At 49.2% G+C, this 27,126-nt stretch overlaps 1 protein-coding gene across 2 annotated transcripts in view; it reads left to right on the forward strand.

Moving 5' to 3' along the window:
• The window catches only part of LOC138293672 (glycerol kinase-like), a 102,851-nt gene that overhangs the window by 22,463 nt on the left and 53,262 nt on the right, over positions 1 to 27,126 (forward strand). The window contains exon 1 of one of the 2 annotated variants that reach the window (XM_069232976.1): positions 25,414 to 25,591. The exons of the other annotated variant lie outside the window; for it this stretch is intronic. The gene's annotated coding sequence lies outside the window, so the exon portion shown is untranslated. Of the gene's footprint in view, positions 1 to 25,413; positions 25,592 to 27,126 lie in introns of those variants that run through there. 2 annotated transcript variants of the gene reach the window in all.

The raw sequence follows: 27,126 nt of genomic DNA on the forward strand, positions 1-27,126 counted from the left end.
ACATCAACAACTGGAGACAAAGACACAGAATAAAACATGCCTGATCCGCTCTGGCAAGTGATCACTCAGACAGCCTGAGTGCCAGGGATTAAAGGATGGGTGGGGGTGTGGCAGATAACAGCGGTATCAATGGAGCATTAGGAGGCAATCTCACTGTCCACAGGGAGGGAGGAAGTAAACACAGAGCTCTCTCTCATGACAGGTGCCTGACAGATTCTTTTCTTACAGGTCTGTGTGTCTCACTGCACACTCAGTGAACACCTTACTGTACACCTGTAATTGCCTGCTGCCTGGCTGGCCTGCTGTGTGCTGCACAAACCATACTATACTTTGAAGGAGAGGTGCAAACTAGGGGAGTGAGAAATTCACACAATTCTCTTTTGCATAACTATGGGAAGTTTCAGAAAAATTATGCAAAATTACGTGAAATGGAAATCGGGCAATTTGTGTTATATTTTAGTGCAAAATGTATAATTGTGCCTATTTTGAAGGCAAGAATGCACCCCGCACTAATAAGGTGGTGCCGAAAACACGTGTCGCAAACAGAAGCCGCTTGCGATCTGTCCATTCACATTGTTCCGGTGCTCCTACGATAGGATTTTTACGTGAGCAATACCCAATTAGGCCAAGTGCATTGTTCTGTGTAATTTTGTGTAAAAAGAGTAATATTAAATTTCATAAAATTTGCAGATTATGCGACCATAGCTGAAATTTTACCTTGGCCTAGTGTCACTGTTTCAATGTGTAAAACAATACACTGAATTAGGGCAACATTTCCAGCAACCCCAGAAAAAAAACAGCTGCTCTCTACTGATGAAGGGCTGAACCCAGAAACACGTGTCTAGAGATATACAGTACTAGCTGCACCCACTAAGGTGAAAAAATACAGACTGCAGATGAAGCAAGCACACATTTGTACTGCATTTACCATAATCAATGGGGCAAACTGCATGCTGGAGTGTGAAGCAGTGTGCTCCCAACTGTTTACTATTCTATTCTTTGGAATTTTTATAGCGCATGGCTACCCGACAGCTCTCCCAGCGCTAATAATAAACGTCACTATCAGTGCTAAACGCATGCCTAGTGCAAGAATACATATGTTTTCAGCTGTTTCCTGAAGCTGATTTCTGATCTGTCCAGTCTTATGCGCAGGCGGAGAGCGTTCCACAGTTTGGACGCTAGATATACGAAGGAGTTTCAACCACATCTTGCAGTCATGACCCTTGTGCATGTAGGGGGTTACCAGACGTTGTATGAGCTGGGGGCCTTTTTTGTTCACATCGCGATGCCAAGCAGAGAGATTTGAACTGTATTCTCTTCTGGATTGGCAAGCAGTGCAAGGTTGCCAATGCAGGTGCTGCTGACGTATGCTTGGGGATTTCGTAAAGAGTACGTGCTCCAGCGTTCTGGACTACCTGCAGTCGATTTGTCACATATTTGGGGCTGCCTAGGTAGAGGGAGTTTCCATAATCCAGATGTGAATTGATTAGTTCCTGTCAGTGCTTAATTTGTAAATAAAAACGTGCTGATACCCAAAGCCCTCCTATTAAATATGCAGCTGCTGCAAATAAATGTGCGAACACTTAACACTGAGGCAGCGTAATCCTGAAACCATCTCGGTCTCTTTACTCCATTTACAGCCACTCCCTGCCCCTTCAGCTCACTCTTGCAGCTTTCTGCTCTCTCCCCTTGTAACGCTTTTTCATTTTTCTCTTCCTCCGCCTTTTCCAAATTTGTCTTTTGCTTGCAATAAATGCTTGAGTCAGAAAATTAAGCGCCAGCCCTAAAAAATAAGTGCCGGTGCTCAGCACCGGAAACAAAAAGCACAAATTAAGCACTGGTTCCTGTACTACGACTCTGCGGAGAGGAACTAAGAGTCAGCTTAGTAGTTTTCTTCTACTGCGAAGAAGTCCAAAGCAGCAGGTGGCCATATTCTTGGCCTGGACTTGCATGTACAACCTGCCATCTAACCAGAATCCCAGGCTCTTGACTAAGAGGGTGTGGGAAGTGATCCAAGGCAGTCAGGCTAGTTAAGTTCCAACCAGCGGGATGGATTGTTTACTACGACTAAGACCTCTGTTTTATCCCCGTTCAGTTTCAAACAGCTGTCAGACATCCAGTTTGTTACTTGTTTAAGGCCTGCGTTTAACTGATTCGAGGTATTAGTTGTGTCTGCAGAGAGCAAGATGACAAGCTGTGTGTCATCTGCATAGGAGACCAGAGCGAACCCATGAGCCTGCACTATTTGTGCCAGTGGGACTTACAGAAGATCCCTGTGGTGCTCCGCAATTTAATGCATATGTTGCCGACAGTGGATAGTCCTCCTGAATCTGAAATTAGGAGTCAGGCGTGACGGAATTACAGCATGGACTTCTGCTCTGCCTGATGTGGAAGAACCAGACCTGATTTTACCATGTGGTAATTCTGCATGGTTAAACTGCATAAGGCTTTGACTGAGAAGCAGCTAAGCCTCAGTCCACTTCCCTTCCCTACTCCACCAAACCCTTCTGTTTCACACCACCGCACCCAGAGGTCCCTCCATCCTTGCTCGGAGGTGTATGGGAATTCTGTGTAGTTTTACAACCGGAAAAATCAGACTCACACCGTAATTCCCTATTCCATGCAGTTTAACTTGTAATTACACAGTACTGGGATGGATTCAACTTATGGTAACAATAAACTCCTATGTTTCTTTACTGTGTCCCCACTAGCCTACTACTCAGAATGAGGACCAATGATGTGCAGTGCATTGAATGACTCACCAACTCTAAGCACTTCTTATCAGAGCTCTCAAGTTCCCAGTACCACGCACGAGGAGCTCAGCCAGTCCAGGAACCGTCTTGAATTCTGAGGAAGGCAGAGGGTGTCAAATTCCAAGACTGCCCATTACTGCACTCTTGTGGCTTTACAGCACTGTAAATATATCCTTCAGTAGTACTCATGTCATTCACTGCTGGTAGAGAGGGAGGAAGGGTGCACCCTTCCTTTCATTCTCAGGCCTCTAGGGCAGGGGCGTCTCCCCACAATAATATGCCACTGTTAGACTAGAGTCCTATATAAGCCTGGTTCTTATTCATCATTGAGGCTTTAGTGCGTGACCACCAGAGTAAGGCCAGTCTAGGACATCCCTGGGTTCACCTGTTCATCATAGAGCCTGTGTCCAGCAGAGAAATGCGGGTCTAGAAGTACCTGGGTTTACTTGTTCATTGTGGAGCCTATGTCCACCAGAGAAAGGCCACTCTAGGACACACACCTGGGTTTGTGGAGTCTATGTCCACCAGAGAAAGGCCACTCTAGGACACACCTGGGTTCACCTGTTCATTGTGGAGCCTATGTCCACCAGACAAAGGCCACTCTAGGACACACCTGGGTTTGTGGAGTCTATGTCCACCAGAGAAAGGCCACTCTATGACACACCTAGGTTCACTTGTTCGTTGTGGAGCCTATGTCCACCAGACAAAGGCCACTCTAGGACACACCTGGGTTTGTGGAGTCTATGTCCACCAGAGAAAGGCCACTCTAGGACACACCTGGGTTCACCTGTTCATTGTGGAGCCTATGTCCACCAGAGAAAGGCCACTCTAGGACACACCTGGGTTCACCTGTTCATTGTGGAGCCTATGTCCACCAGAGAAAGGCCACTCTAGGACACACCTGGGTTTGTGGAGCCTATGTCCACCAGAGAAAGGCCACTCTATGACACACCTAGGTTCACTTGTTCGTTGTGGAGCCTATGCCCGCCAGAGAAAGGCCACTCTAGGACACACATGGGTTCACCTGTTCATTGTGGATCTTATGTCCACCAGAGAAAGGCCAGTCTACAACACACCTGGGTTCATCTCTTCAATGTGGAGCCAATGTCCACCAGAGAAAGGCTAGTCTCAAAGACACCTGTGTTCACCTGTTCATTGTGGAGTCTGTGTCCAGCAGAGAAACATGGGTGTAGGACACACCTAGGTTCACCTGTTCATTGTGGAGCCTGTGCCCAGTACAGTAAGTCGGGTCTAGGACACACCTGCGTACACCTGTTCATTGTGGAGCCTATGTTCACCAGAGAAAAGTCGGTCTAAGACACACCTGGGTTCACCTGTACATTCTGGCACTTGTGACCACCAGAGAAGGCAGGTCTAAGAAACACATGGATTCACCTATGTATTGTAGAGCCAATGCCTACAAGAGAAGGAAGGTCTAAGACACACCTGGATTTACCTGTGTGTTGTTGAGTCAAAGCCTACCAGAGCAGAGAAGAGAGGTCTAGGACACACCTGGATTCACCTGTTTATCGTGACCTATTCAGTGTTCAGGCTGAACACTGCAAACACAGTTTGTCTGGGGCATACATGGACTCAGCTGTTCATTCTAGAGCCTATAGCTACTAGGAAAGGCAGGTCAGGCAGCTACCTGCACTCACCTGTTCATTCCAGAGACTGCAGCTGCTACAGAAAGACAGGTCAGGCATCCACCTGGAATCACCTGTTCATTTCAGAGCCTGCAACTACTGGAGAAAGGCAGGTCATCCAACCACCTGGACTCACCTGTTCATTCCAGACCCTGCAACTACTACGGAAAAGCAGGTCGAGATCCACCTGGACTCACCTGTTCATTCCAGAGCCTGCAGCTACTGGAGGAAGGTAGGCCAGGGATTCACACAGACTCACCTGTTCATTCCAGAGCCTGCAGCTACTACAGAAAGGCAGGTCAGGCATCCACCTGGACTCACCTGTTCATTCTAGAGCCTGCAGCTACTGGACAAGGGCAGGTCAGAGATCCACCTGGACTTACCTGTTCATTCTAGAGCCTACACCTACTGGAGAAAGGCAGGTCAGGGGCCCACCTGGACTCATCTGTTCATTCTAGAGCCTGCAAGTACTGGAGAAATGCAGGTCAGGCATCTACCTGGACTCACCTGTTCATTCCAGAGCCTGCAACTACTACAGAAAGGCAGGTCAGGCATCCACCTGGACTCACCTGTTCATTCTAGAGCCTGCAGCTACTGGACAAGTGCAGGTCAGAGATCCACCTGGACTTACCTGTTCATTCTAGAGCCTACACCTACTGAAGAAAGGCAGGTCAGGGACCCACCTGAACTCATCTGTTCATTCTAGAGCCTGCAAGTACTGGAGAAATGCAGGTCAGGCATCTACCTGGACTCACCTGTTCATTCCAGAGCCTGCAACTACTACAGAAAGGCAGTTCAGGCATCCACCTGGACTCACCTGTTCATTCCAGAGCCTGCAGCAATGGGAGAAGGGCAGGTCGGAGATCCGCCTGGAGTCACCTGTTCATTCCAGAGCCTACAGCTACTGGAGAAAGGCAGGTTAGGCAACCACTTGGACTCGTCTCTTCATTCCAGAGCCTGCAACTACTACAGAAAAGCAGGTCAAGATCCACTTGGACTCACCTGTTCATTCCAGAGCCTGCAGCTACTGAAGGGAGGTAGGCCAGGGATCCACATGGACTCACCTGTTCATTCCAGAGCCTGCAGCTACTACAGAAAGGCAGGTCAGGCATCCACCTGGATGCACCTGTTCATTCTAAAGCCTGAAGCTACTGGAGAAAGGCAGGTCAGGCAACCACCTGGACACACCTGTTCATTCCAGAGCCTGCAACTACTACTGAAAAGCAGGTCGAGATCCACCTGGACTCACCTGTTCCTTCCAGAGCCTGCAGCTACTGGAGGAAGGTAGGCCAGGGATTCACACAGACTCAGCTGTTCATTCCAGAGCCTGCAGCTACACCAGAAAGGCAGGTCAGGCATCCACCTGGACTCACCTGTTCATTCCAGAGCCTGCAGCAACGGAAGAAGGGCAGGTCAGAGATCCGCCTGGAGTCACCTGTTCATTCTAGAGCCTACAGCTACTGGCGAAAGGCAGGTCAGGGATCCACCTGGACTCATCTGTTCATTCCAGAGCCTGCAAGTACTGGAGAAAGGCAGGTCAGGCATCAACCTGGACTCATCTGTTCATTCCAGAGCCTGCAAGTACTGGAGAAAGGCAGGTCTGGCATTTACCTGGACTCACATGTTCATTCCAGAGCCTGCAGCTACTGAAGAAAGGCAGGTCAGGCAACCACCTGGACTCACCTGTTGATTCCAGATCCTGCAACTACTACAGAAAAGCAGCACGAGATCCACCTGGACTCACCTGTTTATTCCAGAGCCTGCAGCTACTGCAGGAAGGTAGGCCAGGGATCCACATCGATTCACCGGTTCATTCCAGAGCCTGCAGCTACTACAGAAAGGCAGGCCAGGCATCCACCTGGACTCACCTGTTCATTCTAGAGCCTGCAGCTACCGGAGAAATGCAGGTCAGGCATCCACCGGGACTCACCTGTTCATTCCAGAGCCTGCACTTACTAGGAAAGGCAGGTCAAAGTTCCACCTGGACTCACCTGTTCATTCCAGAGCCTACAGCTACTGCAGAAAGGCGGGTCAGGTATCCACTGGGACTCACCTGTTCATTCTAGAGCTTGCAGGTACTGTGGAAAAGCAGGTCAGGCATCCACCTAGAATCACCTGTTCATTCTAGAGCCTGCCGCTACTGGAGAAAAGCAGGTCAGGGATTCACACAGACTCACCTGTTCATTCTAGAGCCTGCAGCTACTGGACAAGGGCAGGTCAGAGATCCACCTGGACTTACCTGTTCATTCTAGAGCCTACACCTACTGGAGAAAGGCAGGTCAGGGACCCACCTGGACTCATCTGTTCATTCTAGAGCCTGCAAGTACTGGAGAAATGCAGGTCAGGCATCTACCTGGACTCACCTGTTCATTCCAGAGCCTGCAACTACTACAGAAAGGCAGTTCAGGCATCCACTTGGACTCACATGTTCATTCCAGAGCCTGCAGCTACTGGACAAGGGCAGGTCAGAGATCCGCCTGGAGTCACCTGTTCATTCTAGAGCCTACAGCTACTGGCGAAAGGCAGGTCAGGGATCCACCTGGACTCATCTGTTCATTCCAGAGCCTGCAAGTACAGGAGAAAGGCAGGCCAGGCATCAAGCTGGACTCATCTGTTCATTCCTGAACCTGCAAGTACTGGAGAAAGGCAGGTCAGGCATCTACCTGGACTCATCTGTTCATTCCAGAGCCTGCAGCTACTGGAGAAAGGCAGGTCAGGCATCCACCTGGACTCACGTGTTCATTCCAGAGCCTGCAGCTACTGAAGAAAGGCAGGTCAGGCAACCACCTGGGCTCACCTGTTGATTCCAGATCCTGCAACTCCTACAGAAAAGCAGATCGAGATCCACCTGGACTCACCTGTTCATTCCAGAGCCTGCAGCTACTGAAAAGAGGTAGGCCAGGGATCCACATGGACTCACCTGTTCATTCCAGAGCCTGCAACTACTACAGAAAGGCAGTTCAGGCATCCACCTGGACTCACCTGTTCATTCCAGAGCCTGCAGCTACTGGAGAAAGACAGGTCAGGCATCCACCTGGACTCACCTGTTCATTCCAGAGCCTGCAGCTACTACGAAAGGCAGGTCAAAGATCCACCTGGACTCACCTGTTGATTCCAGATCCTGCAACTACTACAGAAAAGAAGATCGAGATCCACCTGGACTCACCTGTTTATTCCAGAGCCTGCAGCTACTGCAGGAAGGTAGGCCAGGGATCCACATTGATTCACCGGTTCATTCCAGAGCCTGCAGCTACTACACAAAGGCAGGCCAGGCATCCACCTGGACTCACCTGTTCATTCTAGAGCCTGCAGCTACCGGAGAAAGGCAGGTCAAAGATCCACCTGGACTCACCTGTTCATTCCAGAGCCTGCAGCTACTACGAAAGGCAGGTCAAAGATCCACCTGGACTCACCTGTTCATTCCAGAGCCTGCAGCTACTGGAGAAAGGCAGGTCAGGCATCCACCGGGACTCACCTGTTCATTCCAGAGCCTGCACTTACTAGGAAAGGCAGGTCAAAGTTCCACCTGGACTCACCTGTTCATTCTAGAGCCTGCAGCTACTGCAGAAAGGCGGGTCAGGTATCCACTGGGACTCACCTGTTCATTCTAGAGCTTGCAGGTACTGGGGAAAAGCAGGTCAGGCATCCACCTAGAATCACCTGTTCATTCTAGAGCCTGCCGCTACTGGAGAAAGGCAGATCAGGGTTCGCCCTGGACTCACCTGTTCATTCTAGAGCCTGCAGCTACTGGAGAAAGATAGGCCAGGCATCCACCTGGATGCACCTGTTCATTCTAAAGCCTGCAGCTAGCGGGGAAAAGGCAGGTCAGGGATCCACCTGGACTCACCTTTTCATTCTAGAGCCTGCAGCTACTGGAGAAAGGCAGGTCAGGGATCCACCTGGACTCACCTATTCATTCTAGAACCTGCGTCTACTGGAGAAAGGCAGGTCAGGCATCCACTTGAACTCACCTGTTGATTCTAGAGCCTGCAGCTACTGGAGAAAGGCAGGTCAGGCATCCAGCTGGACTCACCTGTTCATTCCAGAGCTACTACAGAAAGGCAGGTCAGGCATCCACCTGAACTCACCTGTTGATTCTAGAGCCTGCAGCTACTGGTAAAAGCAGGTCAGGCATCCACCTGAACTCACCTGTTCATTCTAGAGCCTGCAGCTACTGGAGAAAGGCGGGCAAGGGATCCACCTGGACTCAACTGTTCATTCCAGAGCCTGCAGCTACTACAGAAAGGCAGGTCAAGCATCCATCTGGACTCATCTGTTCATTCTAGAGCCTGCAGCTACTGGAGAAAGTCAGGTCAGAGATCCACCTGGAGTCATCTGTTCATTCCAGAGCCTGCAACTACTGGAGAAAGGCAGGTCAGGGACCCATCTGGACTCACCTGTTCACTCTAGAGCCTGCAGCTACTAGGAAAGGTAGGTCAGACTTCCACCTGGACTCACCTGCTCATTCTAGAGCCTGCAGCTACTGGAGAAAGGCAGGTCAGGCATCCACCTGGACTCATCTGTTCATTCCAGAGCCTGTAGCTACTGAAGAAAGGCAGGTCAGGGATTCACCTGGACGCACCTGTTCATTCTAAAGCCTGCAGCTACTGGATAAAGGTAGGTCAGGGATCCACCCGGACTCACCTGATATATTAGAGCCTGCAGCCACGACAGAAAAGGCAGGTCAAGGATCCATCTGGACTCATCTGTCATTCTGGAGCCTGTGGCTACTAGGGAAAGGCAGGTTAGGGATCCACCCAGATTCACCTGTTCATTCTAGAGCCTGCTGCTACTAGGGAAAAGCAGGTCAGGGACACACTCGGTCTCACCTGTTCATTCTATAGCCTGCAGTTACTAGGAAAAGACAGGTCAGTGATCTACCTGGACTCATCTGTTCATTCTAGAGCCTGCGGCTACTAGGGAGAGGCAGGTCAGGGTCCACCTGGACTCACCTGTTCATTCCAGAGCCTGCGACTACTAGGGAAAGGTAGGTCAGGGACACACCTATAATCTGCTGCTCAAGGCTGAGCCTGTGACAAACAGTGCAAGGCCAGACATTTTGCCAGTCTGGGATTTTCCTGGTAGGCTACTTGCGAGGGGCTGCTGTCAGAGCAGGATAGGCTGCCAATGACCCAAACATGCCACATGGTCCTGTTCTAGTTGTGGTCTACAGCAGTGTGGGGCCGGTTTGAAAATTTTTGCTGAGGCTTATTCTGGCCTCCAGTCCAACCCCTGAGCAGTGGAAGGAATACAGCCACTGAAGAGACAGGTCTTGGTACACACGAGCATTCACATGTTCAGGGTTCGAATTGTATACAGCAGTGCATGGGATATAGGGACTCAAAAGACAGTATTCGTATGCACCAGTATCCACCTGTTCAGTGTTGGGCCTGTGGTCAGGAGATAAAGGGCTATAGAGGCTAGAAATTCAGGTCTTAGTACACATCATCATTCACAAGTTCAGTCTTTAGACTGCGCCCAGCAGTGCATGGGTTATGGAGTCTGGAAAGATACTTCTAGTATGGACCAGTATTCACCTGTTGAAGCTGTGTCCAGCAGTTCAGGGGCACAGAGTCTGGAAATGTAGTTCAAGTACATAAGATATTCGCCTAGGCAGTGTTGTGCCTCTGTCCAGCATTGAGAGGGTTAATGACAGGCCTTACTTAGTACATACCAGTAATTAACCTTTATTTACCAGCACTGCATTGAGCCTGTGGCCAGCAGTGAGGGGGTTAATGGCAGGTCCTACTCAGTACACACCTTGAATTACCTGTATTCACCTGCACCGTGTTGACCTTACATCCAGCAGTGAAAAGGTTGAAGACAGACCTCCTCAGTACACACCTGTAAGTACTTGTAGGCCCTGTACAACGTGGAGTCTCCGCCCAGCAGTGAAAGAGTTTAGGTAGGTCTTACTTAGTACACACCTGTGATTACCTGTATTGACCGGTGCAGACTTCAGCCAGCAGTGAAAGGGTTAAAGGCAAGCCTCACTTAGTACACACTTGTAGTCAGTTACTTGTATTTACCCGTCTTCATGTTGTTAGACCTGACAGCCTTAGGGTGGTCATACCCCAACTTTTTGCCTGCCTCCCTCCACTTTTCTGACACTGTTTCTGCTGGTTTTAGGGCTCTGCGCACTTTACCACTGCTAACCAGTGCTAAAGTGCATATGCCCTCTCCCTTCAAACATGATAACATTGGCTCATACCCAATTGGCAGATTTAATTTACTTGTAAGTCCCTAGTAATGTGCACTACATGTGCCCAGGGACTGTAAACTAAATGCTACTAGTGGGCCTGCAGCACTGATTGTGCCACCCACATAAGTAGCCTTAAACTCCCCTTGTTCTACATATAAGTCACCTCTAAGGTAGGCCCTAGGTAACCCATAGCGCAGGGTGATATGTAGGTAAAAGGCAGGACATATAAAAGTGTGTTTTATATGTCCTGGTAGTGTAAAACTCCTAAATTTGTTTTCCACTACTGTGAGGCCTGCTCCTTTCATAGGCTAGAATTAGATCTGCCATCATATACTGTTTGAATGGTAGATTCTGATCAGAAAGGGGTAGTCAGGTCATGTTTAGTATGGTCGGGGACCCAGGCTTGGCTGTGCACAAAGGAAATCCTGGAGGAGTGCACAGGAGTCGCAGCAGCTGCAAATCACACGGTACCCAGCAATGCAGTCTAGCGTGGGGAGGCAAGAACTTACCTCCACCAGACTTGGACTGAAGAGTCACTGGACTATGGGAGTCACTTGGACAGAGTTGCTGAATTCCAGGGACCACGCTCGTCGTGCTGAGAGGGGACCGAGAGGACCAGTGATGCAGTCTTTTGGTGCCTGCGGTTGCAGGTAGAAGATTCCGTCGACCCACTGGAGATTTCTTCAGAGCTCCTGGTGCAGAGAGGAGGCAGGCTACCCCCAGAGCATGCACCACCTGGAAACAGTCGAGAAAGCCGGCAGGATGAAGCGATACAAGGTTGCTAGTAGTCGTCTTGCTACTTTGTTGCGGTTTTGCAGGCGTCCTGAGCAGTCAGCGGTCGATCCTTTGGCAGAAGGTGAAGAGGGAGATGCAGAAGAACTCTGATGAGCTCTTGCATTCGTTATCTGGTGAGATCCCCAAAGCAGAGACCCTAAATAGCCAGAAAAAGAGGTTTGGCTACCTAGGAAGGAGGATTGGCTACTAAGAGAGGTAAGAGCCTATCAGAAGGAGTCTCTGACGTCACCTGCTGGCACTGGCCACTCAGAGCAGTCCAGTGTGCCAGCAACACCTCTGAATCCAAGATGGCAGAGGTCTGGGGCACACTGGAGGAGCTCTGGGCACCTCCCCTGGGAGGTGCAGGTCAGGGGAGTGGTCACTCCCCTTTCCTTTGTCCAGTTTCGCGCCAGAGCAGGGCTGGGGGATCCCTGAACCGGTGTAGACTGGCTTATGCAAAGATGGGCAGCATCTGTGCCCATCAAAGCATTTCCAGAGGCTGGGGGAGGCTACTCCTCCCTAGCCTTTCTCACCTTTTCCAAAGGGAGAGGGTGTAACACCCTCTCTCTGAGGAAATCCTTTGTTCTGCCTTCCTGGGCCAGGGCTGCCTGGGCCCCCGGGGGGCAGAAACCTGTCTGAGTGGTTGGCAGCAGCAGCAGCTGCAGTGAAACCCCGGAAAGGCAGTTTGGCGGTACCCGGGTTCTGTGCTAGAGACCCGGGGGATCATGGAATTGTCTCCCCAATACCAGAATGGCATTGGGGTGACAATTCCGCTTCTTAGACATGTTACATGGCCATGTTCGGAGTTACCATTGTGACGCTACACATAGGTGGTGCCCTATGTGTAGGGCACGCGTGTAATGGTGTCCCCGCACTCACAAAGTCTGGGGAAATTGCCCTGAACAATGTGGGGGCACCTTGGCTAGTGCCAGGGTGCCCACACACTAAGAAACTTGGCACCCAACCTTCACTAGGTGAAGGTTAGACATATAGGTGACTTATAAGTTACTTATGTGCAGTGTAAAATGGCTGTGAAATAATGTGGGCATTATTTCACTCAGACTGCAGTGGCAGGCCTGTGTAAGAATTGTCAGAGCTCCCTAAGGGTGGCAAAAGAAATGCTGCAGCCCATAGGGATCTCCTGGAACCCCAATACCCTGGGTACCTCAGTACCATATACTAGGGAATTATATGGGTGTACCAGTATGCCAATCTGAATTGGTAAATTTAGTCACTAGCCTGTTAGTGACAAATTTGGAAGTAAAGAGAGAGCATAACCACTGAGGTTCTGGTTAGCAGAGCCTCAGTGAGACAGTTAGGCATCACACAGGGAACACATACGGGGCACATACTTATGAGCACAGTGACACATGGACTAAAACAACATACATACAGTGAAATATGGGGGTAACATGCCAGGCAATATGGTACTTTCTAACACAACACCCCCCCACCCCAAACGAAGGACAATAAGACTAGCCATGACCTGATGAGTCTTCATTGTCTAAGTGGAAATATCTGGAGAGTCCATCTGCATTGGAGTGGGTACTCCCAGGTCTATGTTCCACTGTATAGTCCATCCCCTGTAGAGATATGGACCACCTCAACAATTTAGGGTTTTCACCTTTCATTTGTTTTAGCCAAAGTAGAGGTTTGTGGTCTGTCTGAACAATAAAGTAAGTGCCAAACAGGTATGGCCTCAACTTTTTCAGTGCCCAGACCACAGAAAAGGCCTCCCTCTCTATGGCAGACCAACACTTTTCTCTAGGGGTCAACCTTCTGCTGATAAAAGCAACTGGTTGATCCTGGCCCTCAGAATTCAGTTGTGATAAGACTGCCCCTACCCCTAATTCAGATGCATCAGTTTGAACAATGAATTTCTTGGAGTAACATGGGCTTTTTAGGACAGGTGCAGAGCACATGGCCTCTTTGAGCTCCTCAAAAGCTTTCTGACAGCTAGCTGTCCACAATTCCTTTTTAGGCATCTTCTTACTAGTGAGATCATTAAGTGGGGCTGCTATGGAGCCATAGTTTTTACTGAATCTCCTGTAATACCCAGTGAGGCCTAAGAAGGCTCTCACCTGGGTTTGAGTTGTAGGGGGAACCCATTCCATGATTGTTTGGATTTTCCCTGCAGTGGTGCAATCTGTTCTCCACCTACCAGGTGTCCCAGATAAACCATCTCTCCCTGCCCTATCTGGCCCTTTGAGGCCTTGATAGTGAGGCCTGCCTTTTGCAGGGCCTCCAAAACTTTCCAAAGGTGGACCAGGTGCTCATCTCAGGTGGAGCTAAAGACAGCTATATCATCTAGATATGCTGCACTAAAAGCCTCCAACACATGTAGGACTGTGTTCACCAACCTCTGAAAAATGGCAGGTGCATTTTTCAAACCAAAGGGCATCACTGTAAATTGGTAGTGCCCTCCTATATTTGAAAATGCAGTTTTAGGTTTAGCATCCTCAGCCAATTTGATCTGCCAATACCCTGCAGTCAAATCAAAGGTGCTTAGATATTTGGCAGATGCCAGTGTATCTATGAGCTCATCTGCCCTGGGTATAGGGTGAGCATCAGTTTTTGTTACCTGATTGAGACCTCTGTAGTCTACACAAAACCTCATCTCCCTTTTTCCATCTTTTGAGTGAGGCTTTGGTACAAGCACCACAGGACTCGCCCATGGGCTTTCAGAAGGTTCAACCACTCCCAGATCAAGCATTTTCTGAACCTCGTGTTTTATGCAGTCTCTGACATGGTCAGGTTGCCTATAGATTTTAATTTTGACAGGCATGCTGTCTCCAGTATCAATTGTGTGTTCACACCAAGATGTGGTGCCTGGCACAGTTGAAAAGAGTTCAGAAAATTGTCCAAGGAGATTTATGCAGTTGTCTTTCTGTTCTGCAGTCAGACAATCTGCCAAAACTACTCCCTCCACTAAAGCATCTTCTTCAGTGGATGAGAAGAGATCAGGGAGAGGGTCACTCTCTTCTTCCTGTCCCTCATCTGTTGTCATGAGCAGGGTGAGATCAGCCCTGTCATAGTAGGGTTTTAGGCGGTTGACATAAATCACCCTAAGGGGACTCCTGTCAGTGCCCAGGTCTACCAAATAGGTAACCTCACCCTTTTTCTCAACAATGAGATGGGGTCCACTCCATTTGTCCTGGAGTGCTCTTTGGTGCCCCAGGCTCCAATACCCACACCTTCTGTCCTGGTTGGTACTGGATCAGAACAGCCTTCTGGTCATGCCATTGCTTTTGGAGCTCTCGACTGGCCTGAAGGTTTGTACTGGCCTTTTTCATGTACTCAGCCATTCTAGATCTTAGGCCAAGTACATTGTCCACTATGTCCTGTTTGGGAGCTTTTAAAGGTTGTTCCCAACCCTCCTTCACAAGTGTTAGTGGACCTCTTACAGGGTGTCCAAAGAGGAGTTCAAAGGGGCTGAGGTCCACTCCTTTCTGGGGTACCTCCCTGTAAGCAAAAAGGAGGCAAGGTAACAGGACATCCCATCTCCTCCTGAGTTTTTCAGGGAGTCCCATTATCATACCTTTGAGAGTTTTATTAAACCTCTCTCCAAGTCCATTAGTTTGTGGATGATAAGGAGTGGTGAATTTGTATGTTACACCACATTCCTTCCACATAGCTTTCAAGTATGCAGACATAAAGTTGCTACCCCTGTCTGATACAACCTCTTTAGGGAAACCCACCCTGGAAAAGATTCCCAGGAGGGCCTTTGCCACTGCAGGAGCTGTAGTGGTCCTTAGAGGAATTGCTTCAGGATATCTTGTGGCATGGTCCACAACCACCAAGATAAACCTATTGCCTGAAGCAGTAGGAGGGTCAAGGGGGCCAACTATGTCAACCCCTACCCTTTCAAAGGGGACCCCAACCACAGGTAGTGGAATAAGGGGAGCCTTTGGTGTGCCACCAGTCTTGCCACTGGCTTGGCAGGTCACACAAGACTTGCAAAAATCTTTAGTGTCCTCTGACATCCTAGGCCAGTGAATCAGGGGGACACGCCTTTTCCATGTTTTGATCTGGCCCAAATGCCCAGCCAAAGGAATGTCATGTGCCAGAGTTAGGAGGAACTCTCTGTACTGCAGGGGAATGACCAATCTCCTGGCTGCTCCAGGTTTTGGGTCCCTTGCCTCGGTGTACAAGAGGTTGTCCTCACAGTAAACTCTATGTGAGTCACTGACATCCCCATTTTGCTGTTTGACAGCTTGCTGTCTGAGACCTTCTAAAGTGGGACAGGTATGCTGTGCCACACTCAGCTCTTCCCTGGCAGGCCCCCCTCCATCCAAAAGCTCAGCAGTGTCTGCTTCCAGCTCATCTGGTAAAGGTTCTGCACAGGGAGGAAATTCCTCTTCCTCAGAAGGGGAATCATCTGTAGAGGGAGGGATAGTGGGTAGGGATTTACCCTTTCTACCCCTAGCTTTAGGGAGTACTTGGTCCATTGTTCCAGGATCCAAGTTACCCTGTCCTTTTTGCTTTTTGGCCTGAGCCCTGGTTAAAGCAAAAATATGCCCATGCTGCATGAGCCTCCAACTCCACTTCTGCCCAAGCTGATGTCTCTAAATCATTCCCTAGTAGACAGTCTACAGGTAAATCTGAGGCAACCACAACTTTCTTTGGACCAGTATTCCCCCCAGTTGAGATTCACAACAGCCATGGGGTGGCTAAGGGTGTTGTTATGAGCGTCTGTCACCTGGTACTGGTGACCAAGTAGGTGTTGTTCAGGGTGGACCAGTTTCTCTATCACCATAGTAACAGTGGCACCTGTGTCCCTGTAGGCCTGAACCTCAATACCATTTATTAGGGGAAGTTGCTTGTACTTATCCATATTGAGGGGACAAGCAACCAAGGTAGCCAAATCAATGGCACCTTCAGAGACTAACACAGCCTCTGTGGTCTCCCTAATCAGACCAACCCCAACTAAGTTACCAAAAGTGAGCCCAGCTACTCGCTTGGATTGGCTATTAGTAGGTTTGCTCCCACTACCACTGCTATTACCAGGGGCCCTAGGAGTTGCAGCAGGGGTTGTGGTAGTGGGAGGTTTGGTGTTTTTCTTTGGACAACTGGCATCAGTTGTCCAATGGCCTTTGACTTTAAACAAATAACACCAAGGCTTTTTAACTTGATTTGAAGAGGATTTGGACCCACCTCCCCCACCAGAGGATTTTTGTGGGCCTGATGAAGACTCTGTATGTTTACTTTTGTCCCCACCCTTGTCAGAAGACTTACCATCCTTCTTCTTGCCATCCTTGTCACCCCCTGTATGAACCTTTCTGTTCACTCTTGTTCTGACCCATTTGTCTGCCTTCTTTCACAATTCTTGGGGAGAGGTCAGATCTGAGTCCACTAGATATTGGTGTAACAAGTCAGACACACAGTTATTCAGAATATGCTCTCTCAGAATAAGATTATACAGGCTTTCATAGTCAGAAACTTTATTGCCATGTAACCACCCTTCCAAGGCCTTCACTTAACAGTCTACAAAATCGGTCCAGTCTTGAGAGGACTCTTTTCTGGTGTCTCTGAACTTAATCCTGTATTGTTCAGTGGTTAAGCCAAATCTATCCAAGAGTGCATCCTTCAAAACTGTTAAATTGTTAGCTTCACTTTCTCTAACAATAAGGAGCCTATCCCTACCCTTTCTAGTGAAAGATAGCCACAAAATAGCAGCCCACTCCCTTTGAGGGACTCCCTGTACCATACAGGCCCTCTCAAGTGCAGCAAACCACTTGTTGATGTCATCCCCCTCCTTGTAAGGGGGGACTATCTTGTGCAGATTCCTGGAATCATGCTCTCTAACAGGATTACTATCAGGAATACTGCTGCTTCCACCATGGAGTCCTAACCCCAACCTCTGTCTTTCTTTCTCAATGTTTAGGGATTCCCTATCTAAGGCCAGATGTTGCTGTTTAAGCTTCAGTCTGGTCTCTTCCACTCTAAACTTTTTGAGTTCCCTTTCTAACATGTTGTCTTCAGGGTGGGTGGGTTGGGAATGCTTTGACACAGAAGACAAGTTTGAAACAACAGAGGGGGACCTGTCCCTAACTGTCTGGACCTTTGTAACTTGGCCTTTAGGAATAAAGGATGCCCTACTGTGATGGGAACCTATATTACTACCAACATTACTGGGTGTCCTGCTAGGGAGCAGGCCCTTATCTGAACCCTCCCCATTCTTCTCAGGGAATTCTTCTGAATCAGACTGGGAAGTTTCTATATGTTCCTACCTCTCATTTGATGGACCAGCCTGGTTTTCATCATCTACAACAAGCATATTGAACAGAAACTCTTTTGTAGGGTTCTTTCCTATAACTAAACCTCTATCTAAGCAGAGACTCCTTAAGCTCTTGTAATTTAAGATGTCATAAGTAGCATTGACAGTTTTGGGAGCAGAATCTACCAGAGACATAATAGCAAAAGGTTTAGAGATAGTGAGAAAGAGAGAAAAAGTTTCAGAACTTTTTAAAAAACAGAGAAAAAACTTTTTCTAACTTTTTAGAAACTTTTAGAAGTTTTAGAATATTTTCAGTACTTTGTAAAAAGTTTAAGAGGAGAAAAGCAACACTTTTTGGTTAGGTATACATACACTGAACTTGTTTTGTATATTTTTCTCTTATGAAAAGTACAAAATGACAAAGTGGTAAGTAGTTACAAGTACTTATCCCACCGCTGCACAACCAATGTAGGAGGCTGGCCTGGCTTATAGTGGGTATCTAGGGTACTTACACTATGTGCCAGGTCCAGTTATCCCTTATTAGTGTAGAAGAGGTGTTTCTAGTAGCTTATGCTGATAGAAGGTAGCTATGGCAAAGCAGCTAAGGCTGAACTAGGAGACATGTAAAGCTCCTACTATACCACTGGTGTCATATGCACAATATCATAAGAAAACACAATACACAGAAGTACTAAAAATAAAGGTACTTTATTTTATGACAATATGCCAAAAGTATCTCAGTGAGTACCCTCAGTATGAGGATAAGTTATATACACAAGATATATGTACACAAACCAAAATTATGCAGGTAATAGCAAAAATAAGTAATGCAAGCAATGTAAAGTTACAGTAGATTGTAATAGGAGCACATAGGTATAGGGGCAACACAAACCATATACTCCAAAAGTGGAATGCGAACCACGAATGGACCCCAAACCTATGTGAGCTTGTAGAGGGTCGCTGGGACTGTAAGAAAACAGTGAGGGTTATTAAAATAGCCCACCCCAAGACCCTGAAAGGTAGGTGTAAAGTGCACCTACTACCCCCAGAGAGCACAGAAGTCGTGATAGGGGGATTCTGCAGGAAGAACAAACACCAGCAACGCAACAACAGTGGATTTCCGGACCTGAGTACCTATAAGAGAAGGGGACCAAGTCCAATAGTCGCGACCGTGTCGAGAGTGGGCAGGAGCCCAGGAAATGCCAGCTGAGGGTGCAAGGAAGCTGCCACCTGTTGGAAGAAGCTTGGAGTTCTGCAAGAAAGAAGAGAGCTAGGGACTTCTCCTTTGGAAGACGGATGTCCCACGTCGCGATGAAGCTTGCAGAGGTGTTCCCACGCAGAAAGACTGCAAACAAGCCTTGCTAGCTGCAAGGGTCGCAGTAGAGGTTTTTGGGTGCTGCTGTGGCCCAGGAGGGACCAGGATGTCGCCTCTTGGAGGAGGAGACAGAGGGGGCGCCCAGCAAGTCAGGGAGCACTCACAGAAGCAGGCAGCACCCTCAGAAGTACCTGAACAGGCACTTGGAAGAGGAGTGAACTGGAGTCCACCCGAAGTCACAAAAGGGAGTCCCACAACGCCGGAGGACAACTCAGAAGGTTGTGCACTGCAGGAAGGAGTGTCGGGGACCCAGGCTTGGCTGTGCACAAAGGAAATCCTGGAGGAGTGCACAGGAGCAGAGCAGCTGCAAATCACGCGGTACCCAGCAATGCAGTCTAGCGTGGGAAGGCAAGGACTTACCTCCACCAGACTTGGACTGAAGAGTCACTGGACTGTGGGAGTCACTTGGACAGAGTTGCTGAGTTCCAGGGACCACGCTCGTCGTGCTGAGAGGGGACCCAGAGGACCGGTGATGCAGTCTTTTGGTGCCTGCGGTTGCAGGGGGAAGATTCCGTCGACCCACTGGAGATTTCTTCAGAGCTCCTGGTGCAGAGAGGAGGCAGGCTACCCCCAGAGCATGCACCACCTGGAAACAGTCGAGAATGCCGGCAGGATGAAGCGATACAAGGTTGCTAGTAGTCGTCTTGCTACTTTGTTGCGGTTTTGCAGGCGTCCTGAGCAGTCAGCGGTCGATCCTTTGGCAGAAGGTGAAGAGGGAGATGCAGAGGAACTCTGATGAGCTCTTGCATTCGTTATCTGGTGAGATCCCCAAAGCAGAGACCCTAAATAGCCAGAAAAGGAGGTTTGGCTACCTAGGAAGGAGAATTGGCTACTAAGAGAGGTAAGAGCCTATCAGAAGGAGTCTCTAACGTCATCTGCTGGCACTGGCTACTCAGAGCAGTCCAGTGTGCCAGCAACACCTCTGAATCCAAGATGGCAGAGGTCTGGGGCACACTGGAGGAGCTCTGGGCACCTCCCCTGGGAAGTGCAGGTCAGGGGAGTGGTCACTCCCCTTTCCTTTGTCCAGTTTCACGCCAGAGCAGGGCTGGGGGATCCCTGAACCGGTGTAGACTGGCTTATGCAAAGATGGGCAGCATCTGTGCCCATCAAAGCATTTCCAGAGGCTGGGGGAGGCTACTTCTCCCCAGCCTTTCCCACCTTTTCCAAAGGGAGAGGGTGTAACACCCTCTCTCTGAGGAAGTCCTTTGCTCTGCCTTCCTGGGCCAGGGCTGCCTGGGCCCCCGGGGGGCAGAAACCTGTCTGAGGGGTTGGCAGCAGCTGCAGTGAAACCCCGGAAAGGCAGTTTGGCGGTACCCGGGTTCTGTGCTAGAGACCCGGGGGATCATGGAATTGTCTCCCCAATACCAGAATGGCATTGGGGTGACAATTCCAAGATCTTAGACATGTTACATGGCCATATTCGGAGTTACCATTGTGACGCTACACATAGGTGGTGCCTTATGTGTAGGGCACGCGTGTAATGGTGTCCCCGCACTCACAAAGTCCAGGGAAATTGCCCTGAACAATGTGGGGGCACCTTGGCTAGTGCCAGGGTGCCCACACACTAAGTAACTTGGCACCCAACCTTCACCAGGTGAAGGTTAGACATATAGGTGACTTATAAGTTACTTATGTGCAGTGTAAAATGGCTGTGAAATAATGTGGGCATTATTTCACTCAGGCTGCAGTGGCAGGCCTGTGTAAGAATTGTCAGAGCTCCCTAAGGGTGGCAAAAGAAATGCTGCAGCCCATAGGGATCTCCTGGAACCCCAATACCCTGGGTACCTCAGTACCATATACTAGGGAATTATATGGGTGTACCAGTATGCCAATGTGAATTGGTAAGTTTAGTCACTAGCCTGTTAGTGACAAGTTTGGAAGTAAAGAGAGAGCATAACCACTGAGGTTCTGGTTAGCAGAGCCTCAGTGAGACAGTTAGTCATCACACAGGGAACACATACAGGGCACATACTTATGAGCACTGGGGCCCTGCCTGGCAGGGTCCCAGTGACACATGGACTAAAACAACATACATACAGTGAAATATGGGGGTAACATGCCAGGCAAGATGGTACTTTCCTCCACCTGGGGCCTGTAAATCAAATGCTACTACTGGGCTTGCAGCACTGGCTGTGCCACCCACATGAGTAGCCCTGTAAACATGGCTCACACCTGCCACTGCAGTGTCTGTGTGTGCAGTTTTAAACTGCCAGTTCGACTTGGCAAGTGTACCCACTTGCCAGGCCTAAACCTTCCCTTTTCTTACATGTAAGGCACCCCTAAGGTAGGCCCTAGGCAGCCCCATGGGAAGGTTGCAGTGTATGTTAAAGGTGGGACATGTACGGATGTGTTTTACAAGTATTAACAGTGAAATACTGCCAAATTCGGTTTTCACTGCGCAAGGCCTATCTCTCTCATAGGTTAACGTGGGGGCTTCCTTTTAATACTATTAAAGTGCAGATTCCCTTTGGGAGCAGATAGAAATGTGGAGATTATGTTCTCTGAACTCACAATTTAAAAATACATCTTTTAGTAAAGTTTGTTTTTAGATTGTGTGTTTGAAAATGCCACTTTTAGAAAGTAGACATTTTCTTGCTTAAACCATTCTTGTGACTTTGCCTGTTTGTGGATTCCCTGTCTGGGTCAGTTTGACAGTTGGGCTGTTTGCACCTCTCCTCTAGACAGTGACACAAAAGGGAGCTGTGGTGTAGCCTGCATATCCTGATGAGCCATCTGTGCTGGGAGGGATGGGAGGAGTGGTCACACACAATGTAGTCTCCAACACCCTGGTGTGTGTCTGGGGCCTGGCCTGGGCAAGGCAGGATCTTACAAACAAGAGAGACTTTCCTTTGAAGTTTGCCTACTTCAAAGGCAGAAAGGAGTATATTTAGTGGACCCAAAACCCCTGAAAATTAGATCACTTCTGGAACCAAGAGGAACCTCTGCCAAGGAGAAGAGCTGAAGAGCTGAGGAGAAGTGCTGCCCCTGCCTGTGACTGTGCTTTGTTGGGCTATCCTGCAGTTCCTGCTTCTGCCTGTGAAAGGGGACAAAGACTGGACTTTGTTGTGCATTCCTGCTTGAGAAGAATCTCCAAGGGCTTGAACTGAGCTTGCCTCTTGTTGTTGAAGTCTCAGGGCCATCAAAGACTTCCGCTGCCAGCACCTTGACTCTCTGCTGGGACTCCTGACCTGCCAAATTGTGCCCTTTCCAGTCCCTGGGCCCTTGAAAGGTGAAGCTGAGAGACAAGAAGTGAAAATCCATGCACAGAACGCTGTGCGGGGAAATTTATGACGCACCTTCCGCAACGCGGCTGATAAACGATGCGCCGCCGGCTTCACGACTGAAATCGACGCTCCACCTGCATCGCGGCTGGGAGATCGACGTATTGCGGCCGGAGAAACGACGCGCAACACCCGCTTGCGGAGGCTGTAAACGATGCAAACCCCACACAGCACAGTTTTTTAACACTGTGCAACCAGATTTTCCACGCATCGTCCCTGGGCGTGCAAGTCAACCCGACTATGTGCGGATTTGAGGTGCCCCATCTGGAAACTGATGCATCGTTCTCTTGCGAGGGAGAAAAACGACGCATCAGCAACCCGACTGGAGAACGAAACGATGCACAGCCTCACTTGGGAGTAAGGAATTGATACATTGCCACCCTTTTCCAACACAAGCTCACCCATGCAGCTTTTTATTTTTTACGCTAACCAGGTACTTTGTGTAACAACAGCATTCTCACTGTTTTTTAAGGATTAAGGGGGTTATTCCAATTTTGGAGGAGGTGGTAATCCGTCCCAAATGTGACGGATTTACCACCAGCCGTATTACGAGTTCCATAGGATATAATGGACTCGTAATACGGCTGGTGGTATATCCGTCACTTTACCGTCACTTTTGGGACGGATTACCACTTCCTCCAAAGTTGGAATAACCCCCTAAGACTCTTATTCTTTAGAAAATTCATATCTTGACTTGTGTATGTTGGATTTTTGTCATGTTGGTCTTGTTTTATTTAGATAAGTAATACCTATTTTTCTAAATCTGTGTTGTGTCATTTTGTAGTGGTTCACTGTATTACTGTTTGTGTTGGTAACTAATACTTTACACATTGCTTCTGAAATTAAGCCTGTCTGCTCATGCCAAGCTACCAAGGGGGTGAGCAGGGGTTAACTGAGTCTGATTCTCCTTTACCCTGACTAGAATGAGGTTCCTTATTAGGACAGGGGGGGTAACCTGACTGCCAACCAAAGACCCCATTTCTAACAGAGAGGAACTAAAGCTGCATGCCAGAAATCGACGCAAAGTCCCTTGCAGCATGGAAAGAAACAAAGCATCATCTGTACCGCGTCAGGAAATCTGACGCACACCCTATTTTTCCACGCATCTCCTTCTCTGCGGTGTCCGTGCATGTTATTTTTGATGCAAACCAGGTACTTTGTGCAAATAACAGACAACTGTTGATTTCTAAGATTTAAGACTCTTTTTGATCTTGCAAAAGTAATAACTCAACTTATGCTTATTGAATCTTTGACCTTAATTTAACTAGACAAATAGCCTATGTTTTTCTAAACCTGTGTGGTGTATTTTTGTGGTGTTTTCCCTGTGTTACTATATGATTTATTGCACAAGCATTTTACACATTGCCTTCTAAGTTAAGCCTGACTGCTCAGTGCCAAGCTACCAGAGGGTGGGCACAGAATAATTTGGATTGTGTGACGTACCCTGACTAGTATTGTCATCCCTATTTGGACAAAGGTGTATACCTCTGCCAACTAGAGACCCAATTTCTAACACATGTGTATAGGGCTTAGCCTGTAGTTACCTGAATTCACCTGTGCAGCATTGGTCCTGCTGCCAGCAGTTTGAGTTAAAGGCAGACCTCACGTAGTTCACAACAGTATTCATCTGCACTCACCTGTGCAGACTTCAGTCTGTAGCCAGCAGTGAGAGAGTTAAAGGCAGACCTCACGTAGTACACACTTGCAGTTAGTTACCTGTTTTACCTGTATTCACCTGTGCAGGCGGGTCCTGCACCCAGAAGAGAAAGGGTTAAAGGAGGACGTGTGTTCACCTGTGCTAGACTGATCCTGCACCCAGCAGTGAAACGGTTAAAGGCAAACCTGACTTAGTACACACTTGTTACTGTATTCACTTGTGCAGTGCACCAAGCAGTGAAAAGGTTAAAGGCAGACCTGCATTTACCTGAGCAAAGCTGGTCCTGCGCCCAACAGTGAAGGGGTTAATAGCAGATCTGTATTCACCTGGGCAGTGCTGTCCTGCGCCCAGCAGTGAAAGGGATAAAAACAGACCTGTATTCACCTGTGCAGCAGTGGTCCTGCGTCCAGCAGTGACGGGGTTAAGGGTTAAAGGCAGACCTATATTCACCTGTATTTACCTGTGCAGCGTTGGTCCTGCTTCCAGCAGTGACAGGGTTACACACCTGTATCCACCTGTATTCACCTGTACAGCACTGCACCTGTGTCCAGCAGTGACAGGGTTAAAGGCAGACCTGTATTTACCTGTATTTATCTGCATTGAAGCCTTGGTCCTGCGCCCAGCAGTGACAGCGTTACACACATGGATTCACCTGTGCAGTACTGGCCCTGCGTCCAGCAGTGACAGGGTTACAAACCTATATTTACCTGTGTTCACCTGTGCAGCATCAATCCTGTGCCCAGCACTGACAGGGTTACACACCTGTATTAACCTGTATTCACCTGTGCAGCATCAGTCCTGGCCCAGCTGTGACAGGGTTAAAGGCACTCATTTTGCTATATAGTAGATTGGGAGAGCGTGCACTGGACCAATCAATCTCCTGGTCCCCCCTTTTTCTTAAGGGTTAAATCCACACCTCTTTTAGTTCACACCTGTATTTACCTGTATTTACCTGTACTCACCTGTGCAGCCTTGGCCATGCGCCCAGCAGTGAAAGGGTTACACACCTATATTCACCTGTACAGCGTCAGTCCTGCACCCAGCAGTGACAGGGTTATGGGAAAAGGGCAGCCGGCCAGCCTGGGACACACCCCCCTCAGTGCAAAGACCATTCACATGACATGTGCCACAGTGTGTGTCCTGCCTCCAGCAGTGAAAGGGTTACACACCTATATTCACCTGTACAGCGTCAGTCCTGCCTCCAGCAGTGACCGGGTTACACACCTGTATTCACCTGTACTCACCTGTGCAACGTCAGTCCTTTGCCCAGCGGTGACAGGGTTACACAGCTGTATTCATCTGTACTCACCTGTATAGCGTCGGTCCTGCGCCCAGCGGTGACAGGGTTACACACCTGTATTCACCTGTACTCACCTGTGCAACGTCACTCCTTTGCCCAGCGGTGACAGGGTTACACACCTGTATTCATCTGTACTCACCTGTATAGCGTCGGTCCTGCGCCCAGCAGTGACAGGGTTACAGGAGAGGGCACCCGGCCAGGCTTGGACACACCCTCCCTCGGTGCAAAGACCGCTCACACGTGTCCCACAGAGAGTGTCCCGCCTCCCTGCCACTGGCCCCACAGCCGCCTGTACCTGAGCTGACCAGTGAGGGGCCCTGGACAGACCCCCCGGCCGCGCTGCCCTGCCCCAGCTCCGAGGGGCCACCTGTGGGACAGACTCTCAGGTAAGGGGGCTGTGCCGTGGGGCAATGGGTCCTGCCACCCTACAAACCTCTGGAGTGAGGAGGGGGCTGTAGGGCACGGGACTGGGGTGGACTTTACCCCAGAGGTTAACCTGGACGTCTCCTGGCAGCAGGGGCCCCTGGGGCAGTGCTGTGGCCGCATAGAGACGGTCACGTGGCTGCGGGAGCTCCTTCAGGGCGGATGAGTGACTTACACAGCTCACTGGACCAGCGTGTCCGCTTCAGTGCGCTAGGTAAGGCGAGGCACTCGGTGACGCTGGTGTTACATGCTCGGCGCCGACACGCTTGCATTTCATTGCTTTAATGTTTCATGTTTGCATCGGTTACTCCTGGGTTTGTAGCCCTCCCTTTGCAGCGCCCCCTGCTGGAACTGCGATCTGTAGGGTCAGTAAACCAGGGCTTTAAATGGGCAGGTGCTCTCCGGTACTCAGTATTTGCACTTGCACTTCTAAGCAGTCAGCACTGCTGCTGTACATTTAATGAGAGAGTATCGGCACTTCTCAGGAGCAACAGGTACTCCAGCCAGTGAGTGCCTGCACTGCTATATTTCTATTTAAAGCGCTGTTAACTGTAATGTCTGGCACTAGTGCAAACCGCGGGTGGTGATCGTGCCAGCGCCGAGAAGCTGGCGCCTTGCCAGTGCCGCTAAGTGACTTGTGCCGTCTGATACATGCTACCTTTAAATCACATTAATGCAATGTACCTGTCACATACTTCTGACTTACTTATGCTATAAACTTTGAAAAGCAAGAATTATTACTGAAACAGAATCGCAGGGTGTCAAACGGAAGCCACCGACGAAATGTTTAAAACAAACATTATGTTCCGTGTATATCTTTTAAAATGAGTCATTTTGTATTCAGGCAACTCCGATTTTGAAAGCGGGCGAGGTCTGGCGGACTGGATACACCCATGTCTCACCAAGGCGGTGGGGGGGGGGGGGGGGGGGGGGCGGTACCTCTGGGCACCGAGAAGGGTGTGTGGGGTCAGGCCAGGCCCCTGCCTACTGCTGCAGAGGGATTTAAACATGCCTACTGCTGCAGCGGCTGCTAAGGGCTTTAAACATGTCTACTGCTGCTAGGGCTTTAAACATGTCCCCTGCTGTGAGGGCTTTAAACATGCCTACTGGTGCAGAGGGCATTAAACAGGCCTACTGCTGCTGAGGGATTTAAACATGCCTACTGCTGCAGAGGGCTTTAAACATGCCTACTGCTGCTAGGGTTTTAGCATGCTTGCTGCTGCTGAGGCTGCAGAGGGCTTTAAACATGCCTACTGCTGCAGAGGGCATTAAACAGGCCTACTGCTGCTGAGGGCTTTAAACACGCCCCTGCTGTGAGGGCTTTAAACATGCCTACTGCTGCTAGGGTTTTAGCATGCTTGTTGCTGCTGAGGCTGCAAAGGGCTTTAAACATGCCTACTGCTGCTGAGGGATTTAAACATGCCTACTGCTGCAGAGGGCTTTAAACAGGCCTACTGCTGCTGATGCTGAGGGCTTTAAACAGGCCCCCTGCTGTGAG

The sequence above is a fragment of the Pleurodeles waltl genome, chromosome 4_2 (assembly GCF_031143425.1).
Source record: "Pleurodeles waltl isolate 20211129_DDA chromosome 4_2, aPleWal1.hap1.20221129, whole genome shotgun sequence".
NCBI lineage: Eukaryota > Metazoa > Chordata > Amphibia > Caudata > Salamandridae > Pleurodeles > Pleurodeles waltl.